The following is a 19,929-nucleotide window of genomic DNA, read 5'->3' as shown; positions in this document are numbered from 1 at the left end:
CATTTCTGTGGGTCAAAAATGGTTACCCAGAAATGTCATTGGTTTTCAGCTAATCTTGTGGATAAAGTCAGACATGGATTAAGGGTGAAGAATTAAAACTTCCCTCCAAAACTTCAGTCTCAAGAATTTCCCTCCCAGTGGAAAAACCTGTGAATGCAGGGGTACCCCACAGAAACCCCCTTCTCACATTCAGCTTGCACCCACTCCTGGAAGTGATGAGGGCAGAATGTGTTTTACTCTTACGGAGAGAAATGAATTATTTGCCCTCAACTTATTAAAAGCCAAATATCTACTAAAGTCTGGATGCCAGTTCCCCAGTTGAGAAAAACCATTTGTCTAATCTAGCTCACCAAAGTCAAGATTTTCAATCAGTTCTCAAAAGAACTCTCCATCTCTAGGAAGGTGGGAGCACCAAGACAAAACTAACCAATGGTTAAGGTATTTTTACTACCATTCCTCTTTCCATTGCTCACAGTCACCTACGCACATATCATAACAATAATTAGTAATAATAATCAGTAATAATCACAACAGAAATGCCGAAGGGTGGAAATGAAGGAAATAGCAGATCCAGCGTCAACAGACCCGTGTTCCAGGCCCACGTCTGCCAGCTGGCACATTCTGAAGCCTTGGGCCAACCAACTACTTCATTTCTGCAGATCTCAGCTTCTTTCTCTGAGAATCCTGAGCGGAGGTGGATGAAGGAAGCTCAAATCCCTTCTCCAAGCAGTTTACAAGCCGGTCTCAAGAATTTTGTGCTTATAATGCCTGGCTTCCCAATGAGCTTCCCTTTTTCAGGAGTTAAGTGGTTTTCTCCAAGAGAAAGCAAAATTCCCCTTGCACCTTAGGCTACCAAACTCTCCAACTCGCATGCGGGGACTTTTCACCCCATCAGGACAGGACATAGAAAGGTAATAACTGGAATCGGAATGTAAAGTCCGGGGTTGGTGAATACAGTTCCATTTTGACAGCAATCTCCATTCCCCCTCTGGCTTACAATCTGTGTCAGAGGCACACTCACAGTTCCATGTAACCCAGCCTTCAACAGCAGCCTTAGGGCAGACATTTCCTCTGTTCTTTCCTTATGTCAGACACTGAGCTCAACCTCTGATTGCTCATCTTACTTCAAACGTGGGATGGGGTCACGCTCTCGGCCCATTTTACAGATGAGGGAAATGAGGCCCAAGAGATGAAATCTACTCATCCAAATTACTCAGCCAAGCCACAGTTTGGACCCAGGCAGAATAAAAGCGCCCAACACTCGGAGTTTATTGTTAGCAGTAAATAACAGTAGCTAATATGTACTGGACTCAGAGTGCCGTTTCACCTGAGCTATCCCCTTTAATCCTCGATCAGAGCCTGGTTCCCCAGCCTCAAGTCAATAAAACTCATCCTTGTGCCCAGAGACTGGCACTCCTGGGAATGGATTTCCAAATCCTCAAAAGATGACAGGATCTTTCATTCAGTGCAATAACCATAGACTGAGCAACAACTTTAACCCCACGGGGGATCCAAGTCTGCTGTGCCTTCCTGCACGCCATGGGTCACCTGAAGTCTCATTGCTGGTCCCTACAATAGGAACACTGGCACTGCTCCTATTTCCTATCAACCCAACCTTACCCACACCAAGGGGCAGGAGGGGAGACCCTAACTCTGGCTGCATGTAGGCTTCACATCAGCCCCAGCTCCCAACCACAGGATCACTTGAGTAACTTCTCCACTGGCCCCAGGTCCTTTGCAATGTCACCGCCCATCCAGGGTGACGTCTGGGGCCCCATTATGTCTTTGTGTGTATTCTCAATTCTACTTTTATCAACCACAGAAAGATTGGCACATCCCCCATGTGCCAAGCACTGGACTAAGCACGTTGCAAACATACTTTTCTTTTGATCTCACAGAACCCTGGAGAGAGTTGTACTCTGTACAACAGAGTAGGTATAGAGAATTGTTGAGAGCCACAAAGCCCAGAGTGATAAACCTGGAACTGGTCCCAGCAGTCAGTCTAATTTCAGCTTCTCATTCACTGTCTCGTTTTGCGTCTCTGCCTCTTGCTAACTCTGTGGGCTTGGGCAACTCGTCTCACATTTTTGGACCTCAGTGAGAATTTCTAAGTTTGCTTCCAGCCCTAAGAGTCTAGGATCCCAGCCAAGCAATACCAGAATTCTCATCATCTCCACACTACAGATGAATAACATTAGGTCTCACCTTTTTGGGCGACATCCTACAAGAGTCCTCTCCTATATGGGCTGTGCATTCGTCACAGGAAGCCACGAGGCACCATCATCAAAGCCCTTCCCAGCAAGCCCTGTCTGGACTTGCCCCTGAACAAAGCTGTTTGACCGGTTCCACGTTTATCTCATGCTTTCCAGGGCAATCATTTTCCTTTTTTTTTTTTTTCATTTTCCATTTTTGACTGCATGTTGATGGGTGTAGGAAATAGGAATAGATTTTAAAAACCCAATATCCCAAGCCATACCCTTGACTAACTAAATCAGAAACCTCAATACTGGGAGACAAGCAACTATATATATATATATATAAAAATGCTCAGATAATTCTAGTGTATAGCTAGAGTTGAGAACCAGGATTTTCAAAGCACTGGCATATGAAACAAAAAGCAAGACCCCAAAGCTAGACATATCTGTGCACTATTCTCAGTTCTATGACATTCCAGCTATGAGACCTCAGAAAGCTGAGCTAGCCTAATTGAACCATACTTTCCTCACTCATCAGCAAAATGGACATAATGGTGGACCATGCCTGCTGGTGCCCTGTTCTGATAAAAAGCGATAATGCCCATGAAGTTTCATGACCCCTGGTCATTGCTCAATCAATGGCCATTGTCACTCTGCCAGTAAGTCACCTGGAAACTCTGTTCTCTATATTTCTTCCCTTGCACAGTTAAGGAAACAAAAGCAGATTATGGAAACAATAAGATTGTCATAAAGGAGGGTAGGGTAAATGATGGGCTGGGGACTTGCCTAATTCATTCATCAATTGATATTTCATGAGCCACCTCAGTGCATGGGCTCCTGTTGGGTGCTGGGAATGAAACAGACACAGCTATTGGGCTCACAAGCTTCCACACCATTGAGATGAAATTGTGAGGGGATACAATGAAGAAATTAACAAAGAAGACTGCATTTTGGTAAGTAATCCTAAAGGAAACAAACAAGTTCTGAAGACAGAAAACAAGGGTGCTTACATTCCATATGGATGATTCTGTTTGTTCAGTTTAGTTAATATTTGGACCTGGGACTTTACAGCACAATCGCTAATCGATAGCAAGCATGACCCACTCCGTGGGGACTGCTAATGACTAAGACCTTCAGGGGCAAAGAACAGGATGGCTGAGAGCTGGCCAGCTGCCAGCTATCCTGGAGCCAAAAGCACACAGGTCTCACCTTGGACTCCTCCCATGTGGTTGGCGATAACTACCCTCCCAGTCCCTGGCACTCCACTCCACATTCTCGGATGGGAAACATTTCTCCTACAGCTATGGTGTGGGGGTCCCAGAGTCCCTCCTGGCATTCCCTGCTGTTTCTCAAGAATGACACCTAAGTAGACTTTGCTTCTCTCTGTGCTAGGAACTTTCCCAGTTTTTACCCTGGCCCTGGGGAAAACCATCTGACACCGCTAGAAAAATCACTGGCATGTGTCCCTTCTCCCACGAGTTCCATGGGGAGGAGAATAGGGTGTGGGTGACAAAACCCATTTTACAGAGAAGTAAACTGAGGCTCAGGTAGGACACCATCATGCCCAAGGAGTCATTGGAATAAAGGGAGCTGGGTCTCATCAATCCCAGTACGTTTCCAACCCCATGGTGCGTCTCTAGAAGATTCAGTCCACGGGTAAAAGGCCAGAGTTACCCAGCTTTACACAGAGAAAGTAAACCCCTGTAAGTGCCTCCAGATTTGATGCAGGCCAGAACAGAAGGGTAAGGCCCCACTGCACAGGGATGTTCTCATGAGACTGGTCACTCTCCCTATCCAGCAATCCTTTGGAGGCCCTGCCATCTTCTACCAAATGTCCCAAGGCAGGAGGTGGGGCTGTCTTAGATTGGTCATGCTCCCTAACTCCCAACATTTAATCACTGAAGCCGACCCCATCTTTTCTTCTTTATTTCAACAGCCTGCTCACTGGTATCCCTGACCCATGTGCAGCCCACTCCAGTCCACCCACCACACAGCAACCTGAGGGGTCTTTCTATAACAAATCGAATCATATAGCTTATAGTTCCAGCAGCTTCCTATCCCCTCTAGGGAGAAATCCAAGCTCCAAAACTTGGCATCCAAGTCTCCTCTTGGCTCAGCCTCTCTCTGCTTCAGCTGGTGCCCCCTCCCCCTACAGTGCAGGCAGAGGTATGCTAATAAATGTTTAACAACCAGCTCTCCAAAATAAAGCCCTGATCTTTATTTGCCAGTATCTGTGGTGTAGATATCTGGACCATGATCACATCCAAGCAGCTGACGTATGACCACGGAATGGGGAACTGGGAGGAGAATCGTACGGGTACACCATTATATCATATTTCCACCTCGCAGATACGGTAGAAATAAGTAACCACAAGAGGTTAGAGGGCAGTAAAATGTAGTGACAATAAAGAAGTGACATGTTTTTGAGTATTTATGACCTTTAATTATAGTGTTACCTTTAATATGATGTATTTAAATGGAAGCTGATATAATTTATTTTTTTAATCATGGCTGTGTTTAATGACCAGCTCACAAAATTCCTGCAAAGTTAACATCCAGCTCTTGCAAATCGCTACACATTGTCTTCAGGACCCCTGGCTAATGTGATGCTTTTTCTCATTTCTTGGCCTACTTTACACTCTGGGGGGAACACCTGCCTTCCCCAGTACCGCAAGGGGAAGACCCAGCCCAAGTGTCACTTCCTACCTAGAACCTTCCCTGGATGACCCTGCACAGGGGCTCCCTCGGGCCCCCACCTTAACTCCCTCCTCCATCGCAGCTCATTGCTTTTCTGTCCTTTCCCCATGAAATGGTGTCTTAAGTCCCTCTTGGGAACTAGCATCCCAGGGAGCCTGAATAACGTTCGTGAAGCAAACTATGACACAGAGTCTCTCTCTGTTCATGGTTGTCTTGCCATTCCCAACTGGTGGTTGTTTATTGTTTTAATATTATTTGTTATTATTAATTTTACTATCTGTTATTCATTATTGTTATTATATTTTATTACTACTTAATTTCAATCAGAAATTATTGTAGGGTTTATCCAATCCCTGAGGATCTCGCCCAGAGTGAAAACATGTGTTACATGGAGGCAGAAAACAGGTTAGGGTAAGTGGACGGGGACGTTTCCAACCCAAATCCACAAAATAAATTTTTGTCATGGATGTTTTGGCAGAGATATAAGTTCAGAAGTGACCTTCATCCCCACTCCAGACCAACTCTCCCCAGCAAGAAGACAGGAGACAGAGTCAGGACAGGAGGAAACTCAACCAACCCAGCAGCTCATCCCAGACCCTGCTCTGGAACGGGTCCAGTGTGAACTGGGAGCAAGAACTCGAGCACCTGCCAGAGCAGCTCAGGTGGCTGCTTCCCAGTTACTCCATTTTTATTCAATTCTCAAAATAAAATCCATCCAGAGTTACGACCTCCATCCCACAGCTGAATAAACTGAGGCTTGAAGAGGTACTGGGACTCTTGCGAAGTCTTCCTAGTTGGGAGCTTGGGAGCTAAGATTTGAACTGAGGGCTGGCTCAGTTCTAAGGTTTTAAAAGTTCTACAGCTTTTAAAAACCGCAGCGGAGTGGTTTTTATTAAGTGCTCTTAATCACTTAACAAAACATACTTCTCCTTGGTCCCCTTCCTTCCAGAAGCCAGGGGAAGGTAGGGGGGAAGAAAGGGAGGGAGGGAGGGAGGAAACAGAGACTGGAGAGCTTAAGAAAACTGAGCAGTGCTGCACATGTCGCAAGCAGAACTCAGCACCCAGAGGCCCTCCTCCTGCTGTGCCCCACCATTCCGACCTGCCAGGCCTCCAGCCCCACTTCTGCCTGCAGCCACTCCCAGAAAAGGGCAGCAGTACAAATCAGTCTCTGAGCATCAGCTCCGAAGAATGGAAATCAACACACAGTTGCTCCAGAAAGACAGGCTCAGCATCAGGATTATTCAAGAAGACAGGAAAATAGCCCATGATTGCATCAGACAGATACTCTAAGCAGTGCGCCATGGCTTTGTGAACTGAAGAAGGAAGCTAAGAAGGGAGTACTGAAAAACTTGCTGGACATTTCCCTGTGCTTCCCCAATGGTCCCCCTGAAATGAATCCTGAAAGGTTAAACATCGCTTCATCACCAGTGTGGGTGTCAATCTCATACAGGAGAGAAGAAATCATTATACCTCCTTCAGCCTTTTCTACACAAAGTTCTGTTGCATGAACTCTGGGCCCCAGGGCAGAACGACAGAGGGAAAATGAGGCCCCACACAATACAGTATGGAAAGGCCCAGACGGAAAGACCAGAGACCCGGATTCGCTATGTTGCTCTCCCTAGCACCCTGAGCCAGGTCCCACAACAAAGTTATTGCGCACGGCACACTGCCGAGGGAGCCTCCGGGGGACCCAAGAGCAGAATGGAGATCACAAAGGTCACATACTGAGGGCTTCCATGGGGTTCTTACCAGCCAGAGTGGAAACAGATGATGGGAAACCCAGGCATTCCATTGCAACTCCAGAAAGGCCATTTTTAGGAGAAAGCTACGCCACATCCCATGTGTTTCATCCTGACAAGCCCTTAGAACAAGCCTTGGTGGGATCAAGTTTGCCAGGAAAAAAAACCCAACACCCACAATAAGAACTCAGCACCTTTCAAAGGAAAACCACAAAAATCGACACCTCAAAAACATAGCATCTAGATATGCAACATATGATAAACAATTATGAGACATGGGGGTAAAAAATCAGGGGAAATGTGACATGCAACCAGGAAAAAAAGGAAATCAATAGAAACATAACAAGAAATGGCACAGTTGTTGGAATCAGGAGGCCATGTCTTTAAAATAGCATTTATAAATATATTCACAGTTTTCAGTGAAAACAACAGGAGCAACGAGTAAACACCTAGGGACTCTCCGTAAACAGCTGGAAGCTATGGAAACAATCAAAAGCAAATTCTAGCAAAAAATTCTAGCAAAGTCTAGAAAAACAAAAACAAAAACACTCACCATATCAGAAATTTAAAAATTCACTACATGGGCTAAACAGCATAATGTATGCTGCAGAAGAAGAAACAAACATACTGATGAACTCAGGGACAGGTGAATAGAAACAAACCAAACTAAGGCATACAGGAAAAAAAAGAATACTGAAGCAGAACTTCAGGGACATGAGGGAAAAAAATCAGGTCCAGCATATATTTCATTCGAGTCCCAGGAAGAGAGGGAAAAAAAAAGATCTGAAGCAGGAAAAATACATAGAGAAATAATGGCCAAAATTTTCCAAATTTGATTAAAAAAAAAAAAAAACCATGGACCCAAGAAACTCGATAAGTCACAAACAGGATATATTTTAGAAAGAAAGAAAGAGTGAGAGAGAGAGAGAGAGAGAGAAAGGAAGGAAGGGGGAGGAGGGAAAGAAAGAAAGAAGGAGAAAGCTAGCAAGCCAGCCAAACAAAGGTTATCATATTCTAATTGAAGAAGAAAAGACAAATCTTAAAAAAGTCAGAGAGGGGAATCAGGGTTAAGTGCCTGCCTTTGGCTTGGGCCATGATCCCAGGGTCCTGGGATAGAGCCCCACATTGCGGTCCCTGCTCAGCGGGAAGCCTATTTCTCCCTCTGCTTCTGCCTGCCCCTCCCCCTGCTTGTGCCCATGCTTGCTCACTCTCTCTCTGTCAAATAAATAATATTTATTTTTTAAAAAGAGTGAGAGAAGAAAGATGTTATATTCAGGCAAACAATGGCAAAAGTTGTATCCAGCTTCTCAACAGAGACAAGACAATAGAATAAAACCTTCAACCTGCAGAAGGAAAAAATAGATCAACACACAATTCTATATTGAGTGAAACTCTCCTTCAAAAGTGAAGGCAAAATAAAGACAAGATGGTGGCCTGGGAGACAGGAGGACAGGGCAGTAGTCTAGACTTATCGAGGGGTGAAATAAATCATGTGTCTCCAGCCCTTCGCCTGAAATCTTGGGGGATGAGAGAGAAAACTGCAATTTTCCTGACACCCCCCTCTCCTGCCCCCTGAAGGGCAATTTCTTCCTGTTACTCATCCAGAAATAGCTTTGGCCCACCAAAAAGTTTTGAAAACTTTCTCTGGGGAAAATTTCTTTGGGAATCTGGGAGGGGGGGGTGGGGTTATAGCCATTGGGGAGGGTATATGCTATGGTGATGCTGTGAAGTGTATGAACCTGGTGATTCACAGACCTGTACCCCTGGGGCTAATCATACATTATATGTTGATTAAAAAAATTCTTTGGGAATCTTGTCAAAAGATAGACAAAAAGGCATATTTCTTGGGGGGTCATGAATGGAGAGAGAATGCAGGGGAATCTTCCCATTCTGTGCTCCACCTTGTGATGGTAAGGAGAAAATCTGGACAGGGTTTTCATTAAACCAATGAAGTTCCTGTGACACTGTCTCCGTGATCAGAAAGCATTGTGTGAACTGAGTAAGTTGGATTCCCTTCTTAAAATACCCCAGAGAATTGCAGGAAGGGAATTTTCCAGTGACAGATAAAACACATATCAACAAAAGGACCAATGGGCCTGATGTCTTGTTAGGAGGTCAATGCATTGTGTCATTCATTCACCCAACATTTGGTGAGCACTCACCCTGTGCCAGGCCGTGTTTTATCTGTGTTAAGTTATACCTATTAAGAACATAAGCAGGGTCAGGGCGCCTGGGTGGACCAGTCAGTTAAGCATCTGCCTTCAGCTCAGGTCATGATCCCAGGGTACTGGGATGGGGAACCTGCTTCTCCATCTCCCTCTGCCCCCCCCCCACCTTGCTCATGCATGCAGTCTCGCTCTCTCGCTCTCGCTCTCTCTCTCTCTCTCTCTCAAATAAATGAAAAAAATCTTTAAAAAAAAAAGGAATAAAAATTTTTTAAAAAGGGGGAATTTTTTTTTTAAAAAGGAAAAAAACATTTTTAAAAAGGTGAGGGTGGCACCTGGGTGGCTCAGTGGGTTAAAGCCTCTGCCTTTGGCTCAGGTCATGATCCCAGGGTCCTGTTGGAGCCCCACATTGGGCTCTCTGCTCAGCAGGGAGCCTGCTTCCTCCTCTCTCTCTCTCTGCCTACTTGTGATCTCTGTCTGTCAAATAAATAAATAAAATCTTTTTAAAAAAATAATACTTTTTTTAAAAAGGAACATAAGTAAGGTCTCTGCTCTCAAGAAGCCTACATTCTATTGGGGTGAGGGGTGGAGAATTTTTTTCAAACATGATTGTGGTTGACGTACGTGCTACGTGTGGGCTGTAAGGAGCAATGGAGAGAGTAATGGGGTTGGAACCGAGACCTCAAACAGGGAGATGATGAGGATGATTCTAAAATACATGAGGAAAAAAGAAATTAAGTGGAAAGGATATTGATGGCAAAGATTTTAATTGTACCCCTAAGAGTCATCCGATCTCCCCAACTAGAGTAGTAGAACCTCTAGAGCCCAGAAGTAGCCCCCCAGATGGACTGGGTCTCCTCCTAATTCTACAGCTAAGAAAGCACTAGTTGGAGAATTTTCAAATCCTGAAACCCAGAATGCGGATGCCTGAGACAGGGTGGTGTGGATTCCTTACAGTTTGGCTATCTTGGCTTTCAGTCACCAGTGGGCTCTTTGGAGGATGCTCCAGGCCCACACACCACGGGACCCAGCAGCAGTCCCAAGAGCAGTCCCTTCAGGACAGCTGGGCACTAACAAGTCAGCCGTGAAGGCAGTTCAAGGGTCCCCAGATGCGATCGCCCTAGCTCAGCAGCCACTTAGAGAAACTAAGACTGGATGGAAGGAAACTGGCTCCCGATTGGCCACAAGCAACCTGAGACGAGTCTACTGTTGTCACAGATGGCTCATGGAGAAGCCCCCATCAACATTTTTATCAGTAGTTATCCAAAGTCGTGCAATTCATTGATGACCTCGATAATGAAGGTTTCCCTGATCACTCTCCATAGAGCCGCCCATCTCTCATTTCCTTCCTGGTGCCTTGTGGAGTCTATTTTCATGTGTTCATAAGGCAGTGGCTACATCTGCCTTTTACTGCTGGATCCCAGCACCTAGCACAGTGCCTGGAAGATACTGAGTACACAGTGAGAATGTCTTGAATGAAGGAATACTCAACTGGGAAATCATTATTGAAAGGAAGAACTATAGACTTACACACCCTCAAACATGTGCAATGAGTAGGGTTAGGGTGTTTAACTATAGTGAGTCAAAGACTTGAAATTTTAAGTTGAAATTAAAGTCTAAAAACATAAACATCCTTGCAAAGGATATTAACTCTATTCCTGAGACATTTTAATGCTACGAAACATAAAAACATTGCGGCTTAAACATCATCATTAAAAAAGTCTTTAAAGCCAGAATATACCTACAATTATTCCTTAATAGAAGAGTTCCCCATGTGCTAAATTGTAAGCACACACGAATTTGATTTTGGTAACCTTAAGAATTCCAATTTTCATCCAACTGAGTAACTCCAGTTGGGTGAAAGTTACAGAAAAGAGTTTAAAGTGGGCACCTGGGTGGCTCAGTGGGTAAGGCCTCTGCCTTCGGCTCAGGTCGTGGTCTCTGGGTCCTGGGATAGAGCCCCGCATTGGGCTCTCTGCTCAGCAGGGAGCCTGCTTCTCCCGGCCCCTGCCTACCTATCTGCCTACTTGTGATCTCTCTGTGAAACAAATAAATAAATAATCTTAAAAAACAAAACAAAACAAAAAGAGTTTAAACTGAGAGCCAAGGAATAGGATGCTTTGAAATGAAAGTAAACCTTAGCTTTTGCAAAGCCTTGATTAAGAAGGACAGAACAGAAAGGGTGTTCACACAGAATGCAAGAATCACACAATGCACAGAGAATACAGGAGGCCCAGGAGAAAAGAACTGCAGATTTTCTTGACACACGATTGAGGACCAAGACACACACACACACACACACACACACGCACACACACACACGCACGCACACACACCCGGGAGCCTCTTGAGATGTACAGTATCAAAACAACCAAATTTACAAAATTTACAAACATTCCAAAACCCAAATCCCTAGAAAATGAGGGATCTTGAGGGTTTCTCTGTAAAGAAAAATTTCCACACCAGTCCATTAGGATGCAGAGAAGTTAGCCTCTTCCCAAATGAAGCCCCATCATGATAAATCCTGGAAACCAGTCAATAAAGAGTAAACCTTGGGAGAGGGTGTTCTGCGTGACTAGGCAGCTCTGTGCTTCTCCATGGGGCTCCCGACCTGCCGAGTGACCGTGGGCATGAGACTTGGGGCCTGGAAGTTCTTCCGGCTGCCCACGGGCTTTGCCCTCTTCATCAGCAAAATGAGGATGGTAGTGACACCTCCTCATTCAGCGGTCGTGTGACATGAGACCCCGTGTCTACACTGCTCGGCGCCCTCTCTATTCTCCAGAGAACATTATCTACTACTTTTTGTATCTCAGATTTCTTTTTCCGTGGGCTGAACACTAATGTGTTCAGGTCCTTCTCCCCATTTCTGCAAAATATTCAAGAAGGAAAATCAGAACTCTCTTGGAAGCGATCAGCTCACAAACGGTTTGAGTAGGCGGTGGTGGGCAAGCCTGCGTCCTTTTTCTTCTTTCTTTCTGCTAATGTGAGCACATTTCTATCTTGTGCAGTCTGCCATGTAGAGTCCAGACCATCAAAGCAAGTTAATTTAAATGTTACTACGAGGGTGAAACAGGAATCCTGGGGAGAGTGAGATAAGCTGCCAACAGCTTCTCCAGCCAAAAGACACAAGTTTTGTGAAATCAGGATTAACCCCTCAGCTCCTGCAACAATGTGGGACTTCAGAAAAGGCGCTTGTTATCTTCTCATTGTGTGGGTTCCCAGCCCTCCCCCTACTCTCATTCCAGCGGCAGGCACACAACACACACATTTACACACAATTCACTGACGTATACACACACAGTCACACAATTTGGCCCCGCGTGTGTGTGCACGCGCACACACACACACACACACACACACACGAACTGCCTCATGCATACTTTCAGTCTCTCCTGCTTGAACACACACACACATATTCACCCCCACATATGTGTACACACTTTGACACACACATTCCATACCCTGTATGCCTGTGTGCACACAGACCCTCAGAGTCTCTGGGTCCCTTCACTCTTCTTCCTAGGGGACTAGTCTCCACACCAGTGGCTTCCCTGTCCTATGCATTTGAGAGGGAGTAGAAGGACCCCTACCTGGACAGTCTTGTTGCATTTGCCCTTGCCTTGGAGGTTCAAAGAATGCCATGAGATGGTGCCAACCGAGCGGAAGAGTAAGACTGATTTGAAAGTTGGACCTAAGAATCTTTGTCCTCAACCCCGGCAATTCTGATATAATACAACCCAGAGTCAGAATGGAGGGGCACAGGAGTACCTGGAGGGCTCAACTGGTTAAACATTCAACTCTTTTTTTTTTTTTAAGATTTTATTTATTTATTTGAGAGAGAAAGAGATCACAAGTAGGCAGAGAGCAGGCAGAAGCAGGCCTCCTGCCGAGCAGAGAGCCCAATGCAAGGCTCGATCCCAGGATCCTGAGATCATGACCTGAGTTGAAGGTAGAGGCTTAACCCACTGAGCCACCCAGGTGCCCCAAGCATCCAAATCCTGACTTTGATTCAGGTCATGATCTCAGGATCGTGAGATCGAGCCTGCTTAAGGTTCTCTTTCTCTCCTCTCCCTCTCCCCCACCCAGCCCCTACTCATTCTCTCTCTCTTTCAAAAAAAAAAAAAAAAAATGGTGGAGCATCGCCCTTCTTCCCACACAGCCCTTTATCCTATGTTCTCAAAATATCTACTCACTCTGAACCTCTCAAAGCTCTCCCAACAACTCTTTGACAACTCAGTGCCTTTGCACTGGATCTTCTAAATATCTGAGAAGCCTTTTCCCTTCTGCTGCTCCCTGCCCTTTCTCAGTCTCCTCGGCTCACTGAAGGGACCAGATCAAATGTCCCTTTCAACCAGGAAGCCTTCTCTGACTGCACACATGCCAACTGGCATAGCGTCTCCCTGTTGGCTCCCCTGCAGGGCTGAGCTCACCCCAGCACTTACCCACTCTGCTCTGTCACCCCCATTGGCCTCTTCTACTGGACTGTGAGCTCTGTGAGAGCAGGGGTTGCTCTTGCTTCATCTGGGAGTCCCAGTGTCCATCACATGGCAGGAACCCACTGTTTATGTGTGCGGGCATCGTGTTATTCACAAAGGTAAACAGGAAATGGGGAGCTACTGGTGCATGACCACTTTCTGGCCGAACTGGTTCTGATGTGTTTGTACTGAAAAACATGAGGATATCGGGGCTAGATACCCAGAGACACTAAGGGGCCCCACCTGAGGACATCCCTGTGGGTTCAATCTTAAACCGTTACATCTCTTTTTGATGTCTAGCACCTAAATTTCACTTGATAAATAGTTGTCTCATGAGTAGATCAATGAATGAAGTGAATAATATTGCCAGGGGTTGAAGAAGTCTATGGAAAGCTCTGGCCAATAGGAATAAGGTATCCAGGGTTCCAATTTTATCTGGATTGTGGGATTCGCTGTTTGAACCTGGGCAAGTTCCCTCCCTTGCCTGAGTCTTAGCCTTCCCTCTGTACAATTAAAGGATTGGACCAGAACACTGGTTCTCAGACTAGGTTCCATGGAGACCCGGGTGGCCACTGAACACTTTCTTAGCTTCTATAGAACAAGAGGCGACTCTGCACTACCTGAACGTGAGGCTTCATAGGCCACGCCAAAGAGTTTGGGGTAGATGAGCCTAAAGGGCCAGATCTTTGTAAGTAACCTAGGAGCAAGGGAGGTTACTTACTTTGAAAGTAACCTAGGAGCAAGAAGCCCAGCCTAGTGGAATATGTCTAGAATTTTCCATGTCAACAGAAATAAAGCTGAAGCTCTAAAAGGGACAAAACTTAAAGGTCAAGGACAGTATCCTTTGACAAGTGGTTTTGAAGACTTCATTCATTTAGCTCACAAGAGAAAGTTCTCCCCGACAGCAGTGATAGCTTCAGGAAGTGGGAGAAGATGCTCTTTACCTGCCATAGATTCAGGAAGAAGAGTGAAGCCTTACATCAGGGCCTGGGTGTGGTTTGGAAGCTCAGTCACTTCCCCCATTGAAAAGGTTAAAGAAGTTACCCTAAGCATTACGGAAGCTAAAAATTTTAAAGGACTTTTGGGTGAATGCACTAATTTCCCTTGTAGGTGAGGAAGGCATCCCAGCCCCCCTCCCACAGGAAATGAAATCTGCAAGATATGGAACTTGGAAATTCTACAGCCATACACTGATACCAATTTAGACTAGCTAAAAAAAGAGGGAGAACTTTTTTTCTTTATTGCCAAAGAATGTACAGAGATCCTAAATTCAAGATGCAATGGGGAAATGTTGGAGAACTCTGTGTAAGAGGAGGGAAACACCCAGTCCTGTCCGACAACAAATTTCTGCAACAATTTTCTTCTGACCTGAAGGCTCAACCAAACATTTTCTGGCCATGAAGTCAGACTTTATCTCCCTCTCATATGCTTCTTACACGGTGTAAATAGGACATAAACCACTAACCCAGTGCCTGAGATGCAGTAGGTGCTCAATAAAAAAAAGGGTAGTAACATTCAGTTTCCGACACAATTTCTGAATTCAGCCATTCTGTTGCATTTGTTTAATTGTAAGCTTCATTCCCATTTAAGCAGGAAAATTCATAATTAATAATGTGTGATCATCATTTCCCAACTTTGAGGGGAACTCAACCACAGCAGCAAGCCAGAAACCTCAAAGCAGGTGCCAACAATCCAATTTGGGAAAGCCTGATAAATCAGGCTCTCTAGGGTCAGGCCCGGAGAGGTATTCCTTTAAATCTTCTATGTGGTATGATTCAGTACCTCTAGTCTATTCCTTCTGGAGGCAAGTAGATTGACGCAGCAAACCAACCATGAAGAATCCCATTCTCTCTCTCTCTAAATCCTCCAATGGTTTCCCATTACAACTAGAATCATGTGTTCTACCAGGTCCTACGTAACCAGGACCCCTCCTGCCTTTGACTGTTATTCCTACCCCCGGGGATACCTAGAGACTTGGTACCAAATGCCTTCCTGCTAATAATGTTTTTCCCAGAATTCTGTGTGGTTTGCTCCTTCCCATCAGTTATTCTTACAGATCAATTGTCACCTTCTTGGAGAAGCCTTCCCAACCGTAGCAAACCCAATCCCCACCTGTGACTGCTACTTTCTCCCACTATCCGTGCACACCACGTAGCACTACCTCAAATCATGTGTGCTTGTTTTTACTGTCTATCTCTCTCCACCCCCACTAGGATGTCAGCTTCTTGAGAACAGAGACCCTGCCTACATTGCTTGTGGTTCCGGCCCGATGCCTGCAGAACACGGCGTGATGCAAGGCAGGCACTCAACAAACACTGATTGAATAAATGAACTGAGTTCTTTTTTTTTTTTTTTTAATGAACTGAGTTCTTCGGCCTCCTAAAGTGATGTTAAGTCCATAGGTCTTCTCTGTTGATATGTTGTGAATCTCAGGGAAATTCCCCTCCTGAAATTCACTGGATTATTTTAACAAGGGATTGGAAATCCTAATTACTCAGTTCACACAATGCTTGATGAAGCTCCTTTCAGTTTATTCAATTAAAAACCTTTCTTTCTCTTGACCTTGCTGATTTAATACCCTTAAACTCTAAGAAGTGAGAATAAGAAGGGGAGTGGGGGTGGGGGAAAAAGCACCTCGTAGCATTCTTTTTCACCAAAGCAGCTTGATTTAATCCTACAGATCTACATTTCTCATGATTGTATTTATGGCGCAAGGTGAATTCCTGGCTCCTGAAACTTCAAAGCTATAATTACACCACAAGCCTCGGGTCCTCCCCAAGACATATTGCATATGCATATGACATGATGCGAATTCAGCAATTCGCTGAAGTCTGGAGACAGTGTATAGAGCTGTGGTTGTAACATGTTAAGAGCAGAGCCTCTTCATTTAAATGAAATATGAGAGGCTTTGAAAATGAAACACTCAGGAGGCAGGACCCCAAACTACTAGGGGTTACTGCCTGTGAACACAGATCAGCAAGTCAGATCACGTGGGGGTTCTGCTGGTCATTCCACTAGGTGAGCAGGTGTGATGCAGGGGTCTCAGCCCAAGTGTCCATTAAGAATGTGAGCGGAAGTTGGGTCCCTCATTTCAAGGTGTGGGTATGCTTTATCCAGGCAACAGGCCCAGTGCTTGGAGGGCAGTGTTGCTCAGCTGAAGGTACAGCAACTCCACTTAGAGATAAAAACCAGCTATAGTGTGCACGTTCACAGTCCAGCCTTCCAAAGCCTCTCTACAGCCTCTCGGAGCTGTGCTTTCCAAAGGGGTTTCCACAGGCTGCCTTTAAAATCTCACCCTGCTAGGGGAGCCTGGGTGGCTCAGTGGGTTAAGCCACTGCCTTCGGCTCAGGTCATGATCTCAGGGTCCTGGGATCGAGTCCCACATCCGGCTCTCTGCTCGGCAGGGAGCCTGCTTTCTCCTCTCTCTCTCTGTCTGCCTCTCTGCCTACTTGTGATCTCTCTCTGTCAAGTAAATTAAAAAAAAAAAAAAAAAATCTCACCCTGCTTTTCCATCTTTACGGTAAAGAAAGTGTAAGATTTCCATATCCTTTTATGTAGAACAGCCTGTAATTTAACATGTTCCCCAGACTTAAAAGCCTGGATTCCAAAAAGAATGTGGAAGTGTTAAAATGTCTGTAATATGCAAACATTTTAATGCTGTTTTCTGCACTGCTGTTTTTGTTTTAAATATCTAAAAATTTTTATTAACATTATATTGCTTGCTTTTAACGCTTTGTGATAAATCAATTAAAATTCAAAAAAAAAAAAAAGAAAAAGAAAAAAAAATCTCACCCTGGCTGAAAGGGATTCCATCAGGTGAAGACAGAGCGACGCTGCCCTGATGAAGTTAGGTGGGAGAAATTCCAAGAACTTTCTCCTCCCCAGTCTCTCTTCACCTGTCCAGAGACGGAGGCCAGAGCTTCTTTGTATGATGTGTGCCAGGTGTGGCGCTTGCCACCAGGAGGGCTGCAGGGGATCACGTGACTGAACAGGCCCAACTTGTAGCCAGAGCTTGATCAAGGTGTGCCAGCCTGTTGGGGGAGGGCCAGGGGTGGATTATGAAGGATCTGTCATGACAAAAAGAACAGGCACTTCGATGGTGGAATCAATGTGAAAAATAGAGGAATGAAGAGAAGAGTTGATATTTAGGGAGGAAGATGGAGAAAGAGATTGGCACAGAGCAGGGAGGCCAGATAAGACCAAAGCAGTCAGTGGAGCTGGTGTGGACCTCCTGAGCCAGGCTTTATTCAAAGAGTCACAAGCATCACCGATGCTGTGAGGCAAGATGGTGGGAGACCACTTTCATCTTCCTGCCTGGGTGGCTTGCTGGCATTTCTCACTTTTAACGGCATTTTATTTATTTCTGGCTCAAAGGAAGCAGAAGAAAATGAGGAAGTGACCTCAAGGATTAGTGATTATTCCTTTCAATTCTTATCTGTTGAGTATCTACTACACACAGGACATTATTAGCATATCCAGCAATTAAATAATAATGTCTGGACATTACATAATTAAATAATAATATCCAGACATTATTGCCAGAGACACCATCATGAGCAGGAAAGGCAAGACCTGCGCTCTCATGGAAATGATATTCTAATGGAGGCAACATAACAAGCCAGTCACTACCTGGAGAAAATATGGTGATGGACTCAGGAGTGGTTGGGTGGCCAGAAAGGAACCAACAGCTGTTGATCAAAAGAGGGACAATTCTAGGTACAGAGAGTAACTAGTGCAGAGGCTTTGAAGTGTGATGAGTTCCTTGAAGAGTTCAAGGAACCAACAGAAAGCCAGTATGGCCTAAGACGAGGAGGTGGGGGTAAGCAGTGCAGCGAGAGATGAGGTTAGAGTGGAAAATCGGGCCTGACCATGTAGGGCTCTGTATAAGGAGAAAGAGTAGGGCTCTAATCCACAGGCAATCAGAACCCATTATAAGTAAGCAAGATAATGGAGAGCTGAGGTAGCTCACTCAGTTAAGCGTCTTCCTCAGGCTCAGGTGATAATCTCAGTGTCCTGAGATGGAGCCCTGCCTCATGCTCCTTGCTCAGCAGGAAGGCTGCTTGTCCCTCTCCCTCCACCCCTTTTCCCTTCCCTCCTCCCTCTCCTACTGCCTCTCCCCCATTCCCCTGCTCATGGGCATGTTCTCTCTCTCTCAAGTAAATAAATAAAATCTTTAATTTAAAAAAAAGTGGGACACCTGGGTGGCTCAGTGGGTTAAGCCGGCTGGCTTCCACTCAGGTCATGATCCTGGGGTCCTGGGATCGAGTCCCGCATTGGGCTCCTTGCTCAGCAGGGAGCCTGCTTCCTCCTCTCTCTCTGCCTGCCTCTCTCCCTGCTTGTGTGTGCTCTCTTTCTCTGAAAAATAAATAAAAATCTTTAAAAAAAAAAAAAAAAAGTAAGGTAGTGACATAACCTGAGTTATATTTTCAAAGAGCCATCTGCCTGTGGTTTAGAAATATATTGCAAAGGTACAAGAGTGAAAAGAAAAACACCATGTAGGGGATCATTTGGATGATCCAAGGAGACAAAATGGGGCTATAGTCTATAGATAGATTCAAAAGAAGTGGTTTGATTTGGATTACGTTTTTCAAATAGATTCCGCATGATTTAATACTGGAATGGATATGGGGAAAGAGGGAAAGAGAGGAGTCAAGGTAACACCTAGTTGTCTGGGCTTTAGCATCTGGGTGGATGTTGCTACCATTTACTAAAGCTGACTTCACTTGGCCTTGGGTGTGGGGAGAATCCAGAGTTGTACTTTCACTACATAAGTCTCATGATGCCTTTTGAACAACTAAGTGGAGATGTCAGACAAATAATAAGCAATACAATTGTACGGACACAGGGAACACAACACAAACCAAGATACTTGCATATCATCAATGCAGAGATTTTCTTAACTGAAGGACAGTTGGTTACACAGAGATATTTTTGAAGCCATGGGCTGAGTGAGGTCACCCAGAAAAACCACACAGATACAGAAGAAGAAAGAGACTCAAGAGCATCCAAGACATCCCAAGATTTAAAGGTTAAATAAAAGAGATACAAAGGAAACTGAGAAGTGTCAGCCAGTGAGGTAAAAGAAAATCCAGGAGAGTAGAGGGTGGGGGGGTCATTGAGCTGAAAGAAAGGAACTTTTTTTTCCTAATTGCTTTGATTTTCTTTTTTTTATTTTAATTTTTTATTTTTTCAGCATAACAGTATTCATTATTTTTGCCCCACACCCAGTGCTCCATGAAATCCGTGCCCTCTCCAATACCCACCACCTGGTTCCCCCAACCTCCCATCCCCCGCCCCTTCAAAACCCTCAGATTCTTTTTCAGAGTCCATAGTCTCTCATGGTTCACCTCCCCTTCCAACTTCCCTCAACTCCCTTCTCCTCTCCATCTCCCCTTGTCCTCCATGCTATTTGTTATGCTCCACAAATAAGTGAAACCATATGATAATTGAGTCTCTTTGCTTGACTTATTTCACTCAGCATAATCTCTCCCAGTCCCGTCCATGTTGCTACAAAAGTTGGGTATTCATCCTTTCTGATGGAGGCATAATACTCCATAGTGTATATGGACCACATATACATATACATATACATTCGTCTGTTGAAGGGCATCTTGGTTCTTTCCACAGTTTGGTGACCGTGGCCATTGCTGCTATAAAA

The sequence above is a fragment of the Mustela putorius genome, unplaced genomic scaffold, assembly GCF_011764305.1.
Source record: "Mustela putorius furo isolate JIRA1106 unplaced genomic scaffold, ASM1176430v1.1 tig00537301_pilon_pilon_pilon, whole genome shotgun sequence".
In the NCBI taxonomy this organism is placed as follows: domain Eukaryota; kingdom Metazoa; phylum Chordata; class Mammalia; order Carnivora; family Mustelidae; genus Mustela; species Mustela putorius.
Note: the sequence above shows the minus strand (reverse complement) of the source record.